Source organism: Xenopus tropicalis, chromosome 7, assembly GCF_000004195.4.
Source record: "Xenopus tropicalis strain Nigerian chromosome 7, UCB_Xtro_10.0, whole genome shotgun sequence".
NCBI classification, from domain to species: Eukaryota; Metazoa; Chordata; class Amphibia; order Anura; family Pipidae; genus Xenopus; species Xenopus tropicalis.
Window position 1 is genome coordinate 105,953,504 of NC_030683.2, and position 17,781 is coordinate 105,971,284.

At 39.9% G+C, this 17,781-nt stretch overlaps 1 pseudogene; it reads right to left on the bottom strand.

Annotated features, from left to right (window-relative positions):
• Window positions 1-4,829: 4,829 nt before the first annotated feature.
• The window catches only part of LOC100493891, a 30,399-nt pseudogene continuing 17,447 nt past the window's right edge, over window positions 4,830-17,781 (bottom strand).

Here is a 17,781-nt window from a genome sequence, read left to right on the forward strand (position 1 = left end):
GGCCTATTTTAAATCCTAGTCTCTGCCTTGCCTAGGCACTCACACATATAGGTATAAGCCAGAAGCAGAAGAAATTAGGCTTGCATCAATAGCCACATAGTGCCTATACACAGAAATCAAGTCACAGTTATTTATTAAATAGGGTGTTGGAATTGCTGTTTCAACCTCCCTTCATCAGGTATGAATTTAGGATTTTTTTGTCTGTAAAGCATGAAACCAGTCTAGCATCACAAAGAAGCAGTCCTCTTTGTTTATTGAAAAAGCAGCAACACAAGGACAGGAGGCTGCCCAGTCATATTCTAGAGAGACAGAGGGAGGGAGATATATAAAGCATATTACAACATATAGACCTCACTTTACAGTATCTAGAGGGGTTGCTCCTCGGTTGAGTAGGGTCTGCAGTTGGCCAGTTCACCACATTTTCAAGTGACTTGTCTGACTTTTAAGTGCATAGGTTCTAAAATATTGACATTGGAATGAATAAACAGTAATTCCCAGTGTTGGTGCAGACCAGTAAGCTGAATCACCCTGAGGGTCATTGTCCTATTGAGGTCAAAAAATAAATATTCACCTGTAAATCTCACTCTAACTGGATGTAAGTGTGTTCTTCTTTGAGTACCTTGGGGTGCAAATGGGCATTCTCCTCAAATTTTACCTTAACTGGTCTTCTGGCTGCCACCCTCTGCCTGGCTCTGGGACCTCCTGGTGGGGACTGCCCCTTGGTTGGTAACCACTGTCCCAAAGAAACATTAAATCTGAGGTGGCAGAGGAAATACGGTGGCTATAAGAACCTTCATTTCCAGGGGATTATTCAATGTTGCCCCTCTGTTACACTCATATTCATGTGATCTTTTCCCACTCCAGGTTAAACTGTCGAGTACATAAGAGGCAACTTCATGGAAAGTGTTAAAATAACAAGGCAAAACCATACGCTTTAATGTGATTAAATCCCCCTAATCCTTTCCTGCTACTTTAGAAAAGAAAAAAAAAAAAAAACACTGCGAAAACTCATTTACCTTCTGCCTATTTTAACACTTTGAATATAAAAAAAAAAAATTCCAACTTTATTCTGTTAATGTACAGGAAAAAAGGGTAACTGGCTATGGAAAACGTGTGGAATTCAGAAGCCGCAATGTTTTCTTAAAGCAAATCCTTGTGGAACTGACATCATGTCCAAGGTATACATGCTATTGTTTTCCCCTGCCAGAGACTCCATAGATACCCAATGAAAGTAAGAGATGGGGGGGGGGGGGGATTTCGTGAATCGGTCACTTCTATTTTGAAAATTTAGGAATTTGCTGAGGGCAGAAAGGGTCGGGCGCCTGGGAGCACTTACAGACAGCAGCATTAGCGTCTTGCCTTGCTCTGGGTTTATTTATGTTACACACACTCACTGCTGCCCGATGCTAATCACTATCCAAAGAATGGAAACTGGTTTGGGGGCAAATGATTTGCAGAGAAATGACTTTACATGATGATCATGACTTCCTTTTCTGAGATGGGCCGCAGCCAAGCAGAACCCAGACATGCTGTATTTGGGATGTAAGGGAAAATTCAGTGTCATGCGTGATGTTTTAACTCTTTCCCACCGGAGCAGGGCTGATGTACGTCACAATGATTATGCACGTCTAACGCACTTCCTAAGTTTATTATCATTATCATAATAAGTTTATTATAACAGGATTCTTTGCTTTTCTTTCAAGAGAGAGTTTAGCAACATAATAATAGTGTATTTGTGGCTAAAAAAACGTATGAGGTTTTATATTTGTTGGAAGATGGCTGTTCTTTTGCAGTGAGCAAGTGTGACTTATTCTCTGTTATAAATAATGAAACTGTAATTGTAATACATACTGTTATAACAGAACATGAGTCAAAAGAACTTTTATAAGGTAAATGACATCCTCCCTGAATGATTTAAAGGTTCATTTATGAATTGGGCTAAAGTGCAAAAATGATGTGTTTATGCTCACATTCGCCCTGGAGTGCTAAGTTTGCCCAGGAGCAGTAACCCATAGCAACCAATCAGCAGATAGCATTTACTGAGAAATGACTTTCCCCAGCATGCCCTGTAATAGCACCCAGTGCTATAAAGCACAAATCTTTGTGCCAGCTGAACTTACAAAAGCCTAACACAGGAAGATATAATGCATACAATATATATATATATATATATATATATATATATATCTTACATAACTCACATATATACATATATAGCATTGCAAAGGTTCAATGTGAGAAACCATCAAACTTCATTATAATGGAGCTGTTGCTGATACCATTTGTTTTAAACTACAGCACTACAGATGGTATGTATGTATATCTTTATTTATAAAGCGCTGTACAGTAGAATACATTAATACAAACAGGGGGTTATTAAGATAATAATAGATAAATACAAAGTATAACAATAATTACAAATTAATATAAGATACAATTGCTATAAGTTAAGAGTCAAAGACACAAGGGGACGGAGGTCCCTGTCCCGTAGAGCTTACAATCTATATGGGAGTATTTAAAATTCATGCACCCATATGTAAAAGGCCCAGTAGCAGTAACCCACACATACCCATTATCCACTGTTTGTTTTTAAACAAGTGAGCAGTAAATTCTACCTGCTGATTGGTTGCTATGGGTTACTGCTCCTGGGCAAACTTAATGCCTTTTATTACATAACCCCAAAGGTTTTCATAATACGTTGTAGCAGGAAACCTTTAACCTTCAAGTTGTTCAACAGCAATATATTTTGTTCTCAGCCCACTGGTGTGTATAGTGCCATAGAAATGTAATAAGTCAAACTGTGACTAATAAATGAAGTGACAGTGGGCAGAATAGGAATAAGTAATAGGTGGTTATGCACAGTGGAAATGCATTAGCACTTATTATAAGACAATTATTATAAGACACTTAAGGAACACAAAAAAGCAAGATCTATTGCCTATATCAGTGCAGTCCTACTTTTTACTTGTAATAGGCCAATTTGTGCTTATATATCATGTTGGAGGGCCGGATTCAATTAAAATGGTAATGTCATACAGTGTCTTTGAGCACTTTGAGCCTTTGAGCAGACTGGGGGACCTTCAGATTCTTTGCAGGGCCACATTCAGCCCACAGGCCTCCAGTTAGACAGTTCGATCTATATATGTATGTATGTATGTATATCTTTATTTATAAAGTGCTACTTATGTACGCAGCGCTGTACAGTAGAATACATTAATACAAACAGGGGGTTAATAAGATAATAATAGATAAATACACAGTATAACAATAAATACAAATAAATAAATACAAATAAATACAAGATACAGTTGCAATAAGTTAAGAGTCAAAGACACAAGAGGATGGAGGTCCCTGCCCTGTAGAGCTTACAATCTATATGGGAGGGTGCCTTACAGACACAAACAGGCAAATATAAGTGCTGTAGGTCACAGCGAGTGACACTACAAATATAGTACCGATTTCTTAATTTAATTCCAGGTATGGGATCTAGCACCATAAACCAGAGTGCAATTGTCTTACAAAATACTAATACTTTCTAGAGAAGGATCAGTGTAAATATTAAATCTAGTAGAGGCGCCTGCTGCCTAGACTGGGGTGAGACAGAGCCCAAGAAGAGGTCTGACAAACTTAGAAGAGAATGTGTGTGGAACGGGTCATCCCTTACCTCTAGACATGTTTGAAGACCAGTATCATAAATGTCCTGGAGTAAGTATTCTATTCTACATGTGTGTTAGTTACCTTGTATTTTATTCTCCATTGTGGGAAGGAACTGATGCAAGGACAGATTTATAAGGATAGTATAAATAGAGGGTACTAATAGTTACCAAATAAAAGAATGCTAATCGCTGGAAAAAGAAGACTCTGTTTACAAAAACTTACAATCTAAAGGCTATCTACAGGATTAGAGCTAACACTTAGGGGCCCATTTATTAAAGCATGATTGAACACGAATGAGACAATTTCGTATTTTTACTAATTGTTAGAACTTTTTGTATTGCTCACGATAATATCGTTAAAATAGTACGATTTTTTTGTGGTTATCATTAAATTCCATGAAACAGCCATATTTTTCACAAGACTACGATGGAATTTATTCAAGCTTTGTTATTGTGACTTTCTTTTGGCCAGCTTAGAGCTGCAGAGTGCCATTGAGTCCTATGGGAGACTTTCCTTGGGCCAGGTTGGAGCTGCAGAGTGCCATTGAGCCCTATGGGAGACTTTCCTTGGGCCGGGTTGGAGCTGCAGAGTGCCATTGAGCCCTATGGGAGACTTTCCTTGGGCCAGGTTGGAGCTGCAGAGTGCCATTGAGTCCTATGGGAGACTTTCCTTGGGCCAGGTTGGAGCTGCAGAGTGCCATTGAGCCCTATGGGAGACTTTCCTTGGGCCAGGTTGGAGCAGCAGAGTGCCATTGAGCCCTATGGGAGACTTTCCTTGGGCCGGGTTGGAGCTGCAGAGTGCCATTGAGCCCTATGGGAGACTTTCCTTGGGCCAGGTTGGAGCTGCAGAGTGCCATTGAGCCCTATGGGAGACTTTCCTTGGGCCAGGTTGGAGCTGCAGAGTGCCATTGAGCCCTATGGGAGACTTTCCTTGGGCCGGGTTGGAGCTGCAGAGTGCCATTGAGCCCTATGGGAGACTTTCCTTGGGCCAGGTTGGAGCTGCAGAGTGCCATTGAGCCCTATGGGAGACTTTCCTTGGGCCAGTTTGGAGCTGCAGAGTGCCATTGAGTCCTATGGGAGGCTTCCAAAATCATGCACTGAAGTTTCAAAGTCAGAAAGGTTTTCGCGCTGTTTAAAAAAAAAAATTGTGACTTTCAGATCCCAATCACGATATTATCGTACGACCAAGAACACAGTGGCTCCAGTAGATTTACAGTATGTACTGTAGTTACAGTGACACTCCATCACATATGCAGCAGCAACGTTGCCCTTCCCATGAATGTAAAGTTCACTAAATGCCCTTGAACAGATATTGTTCATCTTCAATACAAATATGAATAACCAGATTTTGGTGCAATTTCCCTGAGGAAGTTTCTGTTTTTAGCAAAAGGCTTTGCCTACCAAGATTTGCTGAGTTTGCAGTCTATTCTCTTTGTATCCCATGTAGGCCCTGGCTTTACTCACTGCCTCTCTGCTGTTGCCATAAATATGAAATGTGCAGCTGTCTAAATCCAGATTAATTACTATTATTCCTGGTATATTTTGGGCTTCCTTAATTGTGGAGTGCTTCTTCCCAATGGCAAGTTCTATGAGATGTTGCTGTACCTTGACCAGCTAATGGAACCTAGCAGAGACCTTCTCTAGCTTTTTATTGGCCTTTTTCTTTCCCACCTTAAGAAACCACTTAAGCTTAAGGCTGTGGAAAAGATTGGCTTTCAGCATATTTACCCATGTAACACTGAACTGGTTGGAAGGCACAATGAAGGTCTGGCTGTTCACCTAGTTGTACTTTACAGTAAATGTCCCAACTGCCTTTTCAAATTCTTGGTTAAGAAATTTCTCAGAAGTCACTTGCTGTAAATCTACAACTTTACCTCATCTCCTACTGTGATGTTCCTGTTGTAAGGAGATGGAGGTGGAAATCATATATCATAGAATGGTATCTGCTTTTTTGCCCAGTTTTTCTAACAACAACAGTGATGGCATCTTTGTGCCCCTCACATCTACTTCCAGTTCATCAATGTTGCCCTGTGGCATCGCTTTAGTTATTGGCAGGATATAAGGTGGATCTCTACCACCCTTTACCATGGCTCTTTTGATGGTACCCAGCACAATGGGCACTAGTGCTCTTTCTACTGCTCTTAGCAAATAAAAAGCAAGGAATCTGCTCAAACTCAGCTTCCACCCTGTACCATTGAATGTTCTGTTTAGTCAGGTTATAGATTTTCTATAAGACTAATAATAAAGAAATATGTGTGGGTATTAAGCTCTGATAGGACAGTACTGCCACAAGCTCCTTTGTGAGGAAAACCATCAATGGTATCTTTGTCTTGGGTCCAACAGTACCCTAAAGTGCCCCAAAGAGTTTCCATTATTTCCCTTGGCCCCCCTCTCCTCTATCTTTCACCTACGGTAAATATTCAGGTCTGGACTGGGATTTAAAATAGGCCCTGGCATTTCAAGTACACAGAGGCCCAAAAAGCCACCCACCAGCGCATATTACATTATTTTATGAATTAAATGCTTCCTTCCCATCACATCACATAAATCCGCCAGATACAGAGGATGTACTGAATTAAATGTCCCACTAGCAATGGTTTTTGCTTTGAACTAAGCAAGTCTAAATATTTGAGAAACAGCTTTTGATGTTGACTTAATGCTGTGTCTCAGGGCAGAACAACCAAATATATGTATTTAGGGTTTTTTATCTCCTGATTATCCAGAACAAAAACAATGAATGCGTGTCCTTCTTCCTGTTCTGTGCAGGTACTGACGTACATATGTCACTGCACAGCAGCAGGGCCTGGTATTATTCACTTTTCCTGTTCTCCACACCAGCCCCTAATTTCATGTGATTAGCTGAGGCATTAAATCAGGGACACAGAACTTAAAATCCCCTAAGGCCATCATATTCCGGCTTAAGCTGGGTACTTATAAAAAAGATGTGATGCTTTGCTCTGTCGTGCATTACTGTACATCCTGTGTCAATTCAACATGCAATGGAATGTTTCCCACAATAGCACTGTACTGTGTTCCGATATATTTGCAACTTAGAAAAAAAGGGAAAATGTAGTACAAGACCCCAGTGCAACAACTCATAAGGGGGGTAATTTGCTGAATGGAAGGTAGGGTGCAAAAAGGGTGAAGTTGGACATTTTTTGACACTTTGAACTATCTTTAGTACAATTTCTGCAGGTCTCTGTGCCAAGAGCAGCCACCCCCATGAATATAAAGTGGCCTGGGGTCACCAGTGATGTCTTTATAAATGGTGGGAGGTCTTGCACCCCTTAGTTTTCTTGAACTTCTGTCCAGAGTCTTTGTAAATGACCCTGTAGTAACCAAGGCTTTGCTTTTGCCTAATGCAGCTGGTGTAGAATAATAAATGTAAATGGCAGACTGAGTATGGGTTACTACACTGGGGTTAATCAGTAAACACCACCGAGTATGTAATAAAAGGCCCTAAGTTTCCCCAGGAGCAGTAACCCATAGCAACCATCTATATCCATTATGGGCTTTTCTGGGCCTTTCTGTTCTACACTCTACACTACATGAGTTTACCCCATAAGATCACCCGTGACTGCTTCCACTCATATTAATAAATGGTAATATGCAGTTTGTTTCACTGATCATGTATACTAATTCAACTGAATGTCAAGAGATCTATAATAAAGTATATATTTCCTTTAAATTAAATCAAGGCAGTGCCTTTGGCATTGATACAGGAGCAAAGTGCAATTCAAAAGGGGTGCAAAGGGCATAGATAACTGTAAAGCAAGGCCCAGCTGCTGTTTATTGCCAGAGTCAGGACAGTTACCAGCAAGTAATTTGCTTAACAGTTTTTGCCACTTTATTCAATACTACAAAAGGTAACTTCTGATAACAATATCACAATGACATGTATATGATCTGTACATATGTATATACTGTATATATACCCTGTTGATACTGTTTGTGCTGTCTAACGTGTAGCTGGAATTTCTATTAGACTATTAGCTTGGTTTTCCTTGGTCCACAATGAGCCTTTTTGTCTGGAATGTAAGCTATGCACAAGATTTCAAAGGCATTATTAATATTACCCCCAGGCTTGGAACACTCAGGAAGATAATAACAAGACATAACAAATATCCAATGCTGTGATTTATTAATGTTATCATTCTGACCCACTTTTATCTGCAAAACCTCAATTTTCCTACCAGAGGAACAGGAGTGTTCAGTGGTAATGACAGCAGCTCTTCTGTAATGATCAAACAGAGTCGCCCCAATGTGGCAACGTGAATTAACTTGTAAAATACAGTCAGCCCCAGTATGGTGGGCATCCTATGGTGTAAACGCAAGCTTAAATAGTAGGTTAAACCTTGGCCACCCACCTTGCTTCCAAAATGCCCCTGCGCCAGCCACCATCAGGTTCTTAATATCCTGCCCTTTATCCGCTCGTGAACCCCAACATTGGATTTGTGCAAAGCAGTCTCAGGCTTTTTGTGTTTTCCCTGCATAGAAATAACTGATGCTCCACCTCATAATCCAGGGTCTAGAAGCAACTGCAACCCCCATTCTTGCCACAGGAACCACCTTGCCACAAAGAAGGAAAAGAACATTAATAACATAGATGCCATTCTCCCTATTATTGCATAAAGTTTACAGTAAATATGCTCTGAAATTCACAAAGTTCAGGAACTCAGTGTTTACCTTAAAGGAGACATATCATGTTAAAATTAAGAATGTACCCGTGAATTATACTCCTCTAAATATAGAAGGATTGTGCTTTAAAAAGTTGAGTTTCAGGCTGATTTATTGAGAGATTCTCCCAAATCTCTCCCAAAATGCCCATCTGTTCCACTTCCTGCTGGCTGATGTGCAGGGGAGCCGACAGCACTCAGTTCACTGCACTGTAGGATAGGAACCAATCAGCAGCTAGGCTGACCTGATAGGGAACTGAAGCCTGTCTTTGCTTGTGTGACAGCAGGGCTGTGATTGGCTCTCCCCGTCCTACTGTGCTTATTAGAAATAGGGTAGATCTTTGTGTGAAAATGGTCCTTCTGCCTCCCTATAGTCTATTTATTTATTTATACTGTACATGCCCATAATAGTGCCAATAATATACTACCCAGCCACCTATTCATGCTCTACAGTCAGTACATTCAGACATTTGTGTTTTGAACCCCCTCCCACCCCTTTTGTGTACTAGGAGGACCACAGGATAAGTGTAAGAATACTCCAGTCCCTACGCCCTCCAATCATTCTCTGATCTTATTTCATGCTTTATTATTATTTATGACTATTATTATTAATGACCTGGAGGAGGGCATAGACAGTACTGTTTCTATTTTTGCTGATGACACTAAATTGTGCAAAACTATAAGTTCCATGCAGGATGCTGCTGCTTTGCAGAGCGATTTGACAAAATTAGATAACTGGGCAGCAAACTGGAAAATGAGGTTCAATGTTGATAAGTGCAAAGTTATGCACTTTGGTAGAAATAATATAAACGCAAACTATCTACTGAATGGGAGTGTGTTGGGGGCATCCTTAATGGAGAAGGATCTAGGGGTTTTTGTAGATCACAAGTTGTCTAATTCCAGGCAGTGTCATTCTGTGGCTACTAAAGCAAATAAAGTGCTGTCTTGTATAAAAAAGGGCATTGACTCAAGGGATGAAAACATAATTTTGCCCCTTTATAGGTCCCTGGTAAGGCCTCACCTTGAGTATGCGGTGCAGTTTTGGGCTCCAGTCCTTAAGAAGGATATTAATGAGCTGGAGAAAGTGCAGAGACTGCAACTAAACTGGTAAAGGTGATGGAAGATTTAAACTATGAGGTGAGACTGTCGAGGTTGGGGTTGTTTTCTCTGGAAAAGAGGCGCTTGCGAGGGGACATGATTACTCTGTACAAGTACATTAGAGGGGATTATAGGCAAATGGGGGATGTTCTTTTTTCCCATAAAAACAATCAGCGCACCAGAGGTCATCCCTTTAGATTAGAGGAAAGGAGCTTCCATTTGAAGCAGCGTAGGTGGTTTTTCACGGTGAGGGCAGTGAGGTTGGGGAATGCCCTTCCTAGTGATGTGGTAATGGCAGATTCTGTTAATGCCTTTAAGAGGGGCCTGGATGAGTTCTTGATCAATCAGAATATCCAAGGCTATTGTGATACTAATATCTACAGTTAGTACTAGTGGTTGTATATATAGTGTATGTATGTGAGTGTATAGATTGGTAGGTGTGGGTTAAGTGTGCTGGGTTTACTTGGATGGGTTGAACTTGATGGACACTGGTCTTTTTCAACCCTATGTAACTATGCCTTCATGCCTATAACTCACTTGAGTCTTCTATTGTTGACACCCATTGACATTCCCCTGCTCTCCCCTAAGACGGCAATCAACTGTTAAAATTTTTATCAAGGCTGCCAAAAGATAGCATACAAAATCCTTTTGGTACCATTTAAAGCTCTTCATTCCACTGCTTGTATCTCTATTCCTCCCAGAACCACCGTCTTTTCCCACCATCCATCTGCCATTTCTCATCTTAAACCATTCTCTCTTGCTCCTTACCTTTGGAATTATATCCTTGGTAAGTAACACTCTTTCATAATCTTCTAAAAGAAAGTCAGGTCCTCCTTTTTAGAGTCCTAGAATAATATTAGGTCCAATTTGGCACTAAAAGGCCAATACTTGACCTTTATGCACAGCAACATTTTATACCCTCCTTTTTGTGCCTGTATGTTACTTACCTCTGAGATTGAAAGTTCTATGGGGAGTTGACCTCCTTCCACTTATATTTCTTAGCACACAGCATGTAATCCTTACAACTCTATTTATATGTATTTATTGCCATGTTTGTGCTCTCTGTTTGCATTTGTACTGTATTATAAACATGTACAGCACTGCACATGCTAGTAGTGGTATATAAATGAGGCTATACATTCAGTATGCTCTGTACCTCTGCAGCCCACAATTATTGTGCCTATATTTGGCTTTCCCTTTGCTAAATACACGCAGGAGACTTACCACAAACTTCTTACATTTCTTTACATCCCTCTGGGTCCCTAAGGACCTCTTAAACTCACGGTTATTTACACTAACTAAAGCTTTACCACCCAAGCCAAAGGTTAATCCAATTGTAACCATTTTCTGCATTTGTCTGACTAAGAATCACATGAAAGCAGTAAGCCTGCGGACTGTAGCCCTGCTGTGAGTCAGGGTCTGTAAGGAAAGGGGGGGCAATACCAAGTACCAAATCTTGTGGTTTCTTTGCTCTTCTATGGACAAAGCTTTACCTCCCAAAGCAGGAAAGGGAAGCCAAAGGCACAAAATCTTTCTTAATCTGCCAATTAATATGCTACTAATTCAGGACACAATTTGTGAACTGTGAAAATTCCTGCTGATTCTACACCTGGAAGTAAAATTTAAGCACTACGGCTAAAAGCACATCAAAGAGCTCATAAAAAGATAGGCACCAAAGCAAAGGGGTGAATTTTATTTCCAAGGCCACCTCATACATCCAGGATATTTGTCTTTCAGTTCTGTGGTTTCAGTTTTATATGCAAAGTTTTATTCAGCAGTTTCTTTTTTCACTTGTTTAGCATCCATTAATGATCAACTTGCCACCGGCGGAACCTTCTTATGGTCAGACTGGGTCACGCAGACTCCTTGAAGGCTTTCCAATGTATGTCAAGTTTAATTTCTTCTGCCTCCGACACCTCAACCCTGCTTTGTAGTCATCTTTATTTCCTTCAATATTACGTACAACTTTCCAGAATGTGAACTTGTTTTCGGTTTTTTCTTCTTAGTTCATTGATCTACAAATAAACATAATTCTTCTGTCAACAATGATAAAAATAAGTGGAAAGTCACATAAATCATCTTATTGTTTGGTTAAAGCAACATCCATTGTTTTCATAAATAGGTACAACTTTGCTTAAGCTCTTGTGGTGGGAACCATTCTATTGTAGGCACCTAGCAACGTAATGTTTTCCCCTATGTTGTTATACATGTCGAACCTGGAACACTATGACCTCATATTGGCACACATCTGTGTTTTCTCTCGAGTGAAACATGCTTTATTACCTTTTTATCCTTCCAGAACCCATCTTCTTTGTCCGACTGCTGAAGCAATCGATACGGCTACCTGCCATCACAAGGAACGCCATCTAAATATTATCTTTATCGACGGCCTGCTAAGAAAATGGCAGCGTGTTTCTCCAAAACATGACAGTATTTTAGGAAGTGCTTTTGACTTTTCCCAGTCATGCTTGGAAATGTGCTTGTGAAATGTGATTTCAGTACCCTAAGAACAAGCCCGGCTGTATAAACTGCTTTATAATAAAGGCTTAGATAAGGGCAGACTACACCGAAGCTCTGAACCTGATTTTCTTTTAAATGATTTGATATATATGACAATATTTTACTGCCTCAAAAGGAGTTTGATTTAAAAGAGGCATTACAAAATTGTAGACTCAATGCATAATCATTTATTTTTTTAAAGAATAACTAAAGTTTGCAAAGAAGATAGAAATGGTGCATGTTATATTATAGGCTTCTGTACCAGCCCAAAGCAACCACAAGCCTTTAGCAGGGAAGATCTGTACCCCCAAAAATGCACCCAGTAGCCCCCCATCTTCTTTTCTGCTGATTCCCAGCAAACACTCTGTGCTGCTCACAATATACTGTGTATATAGAATATAAATAAGGATGATTTGTCATTTATTTAGATTCCCATTACATGGCAGCTTATAAACCATTGAGATTCCCATCACACTTTAATAATTAGCCCTGTAGCACCAGATTATAAGACAGGCAAACTTTATTTTCTGTTTGATGATTTTGATGACCCCTAGGCTCAGCTTCTCAACAGCTGCCCAGAGCACACTGAGCATGTGCAGTGCCACTGACACTCATAAAATTCAAGATAGTGAAATCCTGTGCACTTTGAAGGCCTGGGTCATTACTATAGAGATGCTAAACATTTAGGCTGGTGCAATAAGTCCAATATATATAATAAGGCATTTTTAGGTTTTTATTTTCCTTTAGCTAGTTGTCTATCCTCATTGCCTTTTATTTTTTTTTATTCATTTTTTTATTGTTTTATAGCAGTACAATATTTCACATTTCAAGCATAAAATTGCATTCTTTTTTGTTTTTTACAGTCATTAACATTTAGGAAGTAATGTCATGTTGTGTCATTGCCTTTTCGTAATTACTGAGACCCCAAACCCAAGAGCAAAAGGAGATGTGCATACCTTAATGCTTATTTACAGAGCACTTGCATCCAGGTTCTTGCTGAGCTCTGCACCACTTGCAGGTGCAGGGCACAAAAAGGGAGCTCTGTTCTTAATGCCTACTATAGGCATATTTCCTAAATTAAATTGATGAAAAATTGCTCTTTTGGAATTTTTTTTTTTTTAGATTTGACATTGGCGGATCCTATACTGCCAATAGCATTCCCCTGAGGCAGGAAGTATCTGTTGGGGCTTAACTGATCAGAGCATTTACCATTCTTTATTTATGCAAATTAAATATAATTGTTATTGAAAGCAATAAGCGTTCTCATCCAGATACAATTTCATTTCCAACAATGCCTGCATACTCTGTGAGTCTTGCTTTTTACCAGTCTGTTTATCACAGAACATACAAGGCATTGTGGGATTTTAAGTATTTAATATTGGTATTCCCAATATTATTATTAGAACATTATTACATCATTCAAGTCTGTCCCTGACACAATAATATACATAAGGGGTTATGTAATAAAAGACACTAGTTTGCCCAAGATTAGTAATCCATAGCAATCAGCAGGTAGAATTTACAGGCCACCTGTTTGAAAGCAAACATCTTATTGGTAGCTATGAGTTACGTGGTGCTCCACTTACACAGTGTTTGTGACTGCAAAACATATCCAGAGGTGTGTATGTGTGTACATATATATATATATATACTGTATATTTCGCATGTTATATGAAGTTTTTATGAAAGGATACAGTAAAAGGAAAAAATCAAATCAAGTCATTTTCATTGAAGAGACAGTCTCAATTAATGTATGACTGCAAAGATTCACTACCATAGACCTCCAGCAAGGGGAGCTCACAGCCAAAACATTACAGCAGGTTGGCACTTCATAAGCAAGAGTGATTTAAAGGCATATTTCCTAAATATAAATTGATGAAAAATTGGATTTTTTTTTTTTTTTAGATATAATATTGCCAGATCCTGCACTGCCAATATTATTCCCCTGAGGCAGGAAGTATCTGTTGAGGCTTTTCTAATCAGCTTCTCCCCTTATGTCACATTAAATGCCTCCTGCTTCAGGGAAAAGAGCATTTGCCATTCTGCCCGGCCACCACACAGACTGAACAGCAGGGGGTGCTCGGGCTATATTATGTCATTAGCAACATAAGAACTGTTAATAGAAGTCTAAAAAAAATAATAGCATAACTTGCAAAAGTGCTCATAAGAGTGCTGAGCAAGTTTTAATTTCAGCTAAATGTCTCCTTTAATAAGGGCAGATATACGGTCTTATATAGTATGTGCACTAAAGGACACCTTGACACAGGCTTTATACAAACTCATCTTTCTATTCTTTGAGATTTTCAACCCCACTTGATTGATATCTGCCCAATTTTCAGCCAAGTATCTGTCGGCCAGTCAGTAGGCCCCAGGCAAGGGCCAATCAACCATTTCAGATTAAGTGCCTGCAGTTTTCTGGGCATTCTAGTTTATTGTAGCCTGATACACAGAGTTCTCTTCTGCCCCCTCCCCAGTGCCAGTGGCGCCCATTCCATACAGCAGACCAATGGGCCTGGGCCCCTCCACTGTAGGGTTGCCACCTGCCTGCCAGGTATTTGACCAGTAAATCACCAGCTAGGTCTGCTGTATGGTAGTTACACCCCTGGGATATGTAGATTAACCAAGGGGCTTCAGGCTGGATAGGCCTATATTTCATCACATAAAGTACAGTTGATCAGGAAAGGTAGGAAATTTTATTAGGTTTCTTCTATTATTTCTGCTGATTTGGTTAATCTATGACACAGAATGAAAAAGAACATCTAAAGAACGTCTAAAAAATTTTAAATGCCTTAATTCTGCCTAATTGAGTTTTTACACATTTTATTTAAGTATTAAACACTGGACAATTAAGAACAGATGCAGTGAGTAATTGAACGAAAGTTCCTGAAATATTTCCTTCAAAGCTTGCCTGGTGGGTGAGAGGGAGCTTTGCATCTTTAACTCCGTCTGCTGCGCAAATCATGGAAATTGCTCCCAGGAGAATAATCTGTAATTGGTTACAATGCTGGATCTGTTCAGCCATTCCAAGGAAAATAATGGGGCAGAGGATTCAAAGGGTGTCAGCGCCCTCTGCTGCTCAATCTGATAACTTCTCTCTCAACACAGTCAACTCATTTACTTACATAGTGGCTAAATGGCATCAGAGCAGTTACCTGTAGCAACCAATGAATTCCTTGCTTTTTTTTTTTTTGCTTGGAATAAAATGAGCAATACTAATCGATTGGTCGCTATGGGTAACTGATCTTGTTGAGCTCTAAGTGCCCTATTACTTTGCTCATGTAAGTTCACAGTGTATGTTGTATTGCTAAAGGTACCTGCATTCTAATTGTAATGCCTGTGTCCACTCCCATTTATGGAAAAGAGAAAAGGGTTTAGTACACTTTTCTCCTATGCGTTAGCTTTTAGAATTTAGAAGAAAAGGGCAAATAGATAAAAAGAACCTTTAAGAAATAAATAATGAAGACCAATTGAAAAGTTGCTTAGAATAGGCAGTTCTATAACATACTAAAAGTTAACTTAATGCAATCAGGAAGGCAACTGACTCCATTATCAAAGTGAATTCATTATACCAGATAACTAACTCCAATGGTCAACCACAACACATGAAACATGCATCCTAAAATGACTATGTAAGAATAAATCATAGGGGGAGAGCCCCCTTCACCTAACCCCCTCTGTCCCCCCCCCCCCCTTCCTTTCTTCTTACTTCTCTTCTATACTATATTTTTGTTATAAAATTGTTAACCTTTTAAATAAAACACTGTACACTTTACTACTCGACTAACTCCGAGTAGCTCCAGTGGGGAACTGTATGAATGTAGCTGACGGTCTTTTATAATTAGAAAGGAAAAAAAGATTCTCCTGCTCATTAACAATGAGGCAAGGCAGACAGTCTTCCACACAGCAAGAAAGAAATCCTCTTGGCAGCAATTAAAATCTCCCTTTATTATTATTATTATTATTTATAGCGCCATCAATTTAAGCATCGCTTTACCTTTCTCAAATGTATCCCCCCATTCATCTTATGCTTAAACAATGCTCTATGGGGCTTGCCCTCATTTAGGCAGATGGGACTGGCCATGCAATAAGTTGTGTCTCCTACAGTTTGGTCCACTACAAGCTCCTTTTCGCATCCACAGTTTATACCTACCTCCCAAATGGACAGCTATAGAAGTAAAGGTGGCCATACACGTAAAGATCCGCTCGCCTGGCGAGGTCGCCAAGCGAGTGGATCTTCTCCCAATATCCCCACCTACGGGTGGGCGATATCGGGGGAATTTAGGCTAATTCGGTCATTTGGCCCTGGGGCCATACGATCGAATTATAACAAATGGAATAGGCGCAGTTGGTTCGGGGACCGCATCAACGAGCCGATACAGTCACCGATCCGACTGAATTTTGTAACCTGCCCGATCGATATCTGCCCGATTTCAGGCCAGATATCGGTCAGGCAGGCCAGTCGTTGTTTCCCCTACACGGGCCGATAAGCTGCCAAATTGGTCCAAGGGACTGATATAGGCAGCTACATTCGGCCCGTGTATGGCCACCTTAAGGCTGCTCCAATAATATAGAAAGGAAGTGCATAACTATACATAACAACAATAAAAATAAATCTGATCCTTTGCAATTGCCTTGTGGGCTAAAACCAGCCACAACTATTTGGAAAACACCCTTGAGATATTGTCAAGCTGGTAAATACAACCGTTCCTTAACAGCTATACTGCCCATGTGTCATCTTAAAGCTGTTTGTCATACACATACTTAAAGGTCATGTATGTATGTATGTATATCTTTATTTATAAAGCGCTACTTATGTACGCAGCGCTGTACAGTAGGTACAGCGCTGTAACAGGGTGTTAATAAGATAATAATAGATAAATACACAGTATAACAATAAATACAAAATAAATACAGCTGCAATAAGTTAAGAGTCGAGGACACAAGAGGAAGGAGGTCCCTGCCCCGTAGAGCTTACATGTCAGCATGGAGTCCTGCCCACTTGGGTAGTAAAGCTGCATACAGTATAATCTTTTAAAAGATATGGTTGTACAAAAACCTCATTAAACCTCTATAATGGTGGATCTCCTGCCATTTGAATTAAGGTATAGAAAATATACAGATTGATATGGTAGAACTGCAAATAGTTTACAATTACATTGTTGTTATCCTTCATTTACAGAGTAACACAGTAAGTTATGTTGAAAATATACACATGTCCATCAAGTTCAACCGTTTATGCCTATACTGTATATAACCTGCCTAACTGCTAGTTAATCCAGAGAAAGTCAAAACCCCCTTCTGAGGCCTCTCTAATTGACTCCAAGATGGCAATCGGACTAGTCCCTGGATCAACTTGTACTAAGAGCTATCTCCAATAGCCCTGTATTCCGTCACTTTTTAAAAAGCCATCCAGCCCCTTCTTGAAGCTATATAATGTATCAGCCAGTACGACTGGTTCAGGGAGGGAATTTCCCAACTTCACAGCTCTCACTGTAAAAAATCCTTTCCGAATATTTCAAGGGAACTTTCTTTCTTCTAATCAGAATGGGTGCCCTCGTGTCCATTGGAAGGACCTACTGGTAAATAAAACATTAGAGAGGTTATTATATGATCCCCTTATATATTTATACATAGTTATGTCACCTCTTAAGCTCCTCTTCTCCAGTGTAAACAAACCCAACTTGGCCAGTCTTTCTTCATAACTGATACTTTCCATACAATTTACCAGCTTAGTTGCCCTTCTCTGGACCCTCTCTAACTCAATAATGTCCCGTTTGAGCACTGGGGACCAGAACTGGACAGCATATTCTAGATGGGGCCTTACCAGCGCTCTGTAAAGGGGAAGAATAACC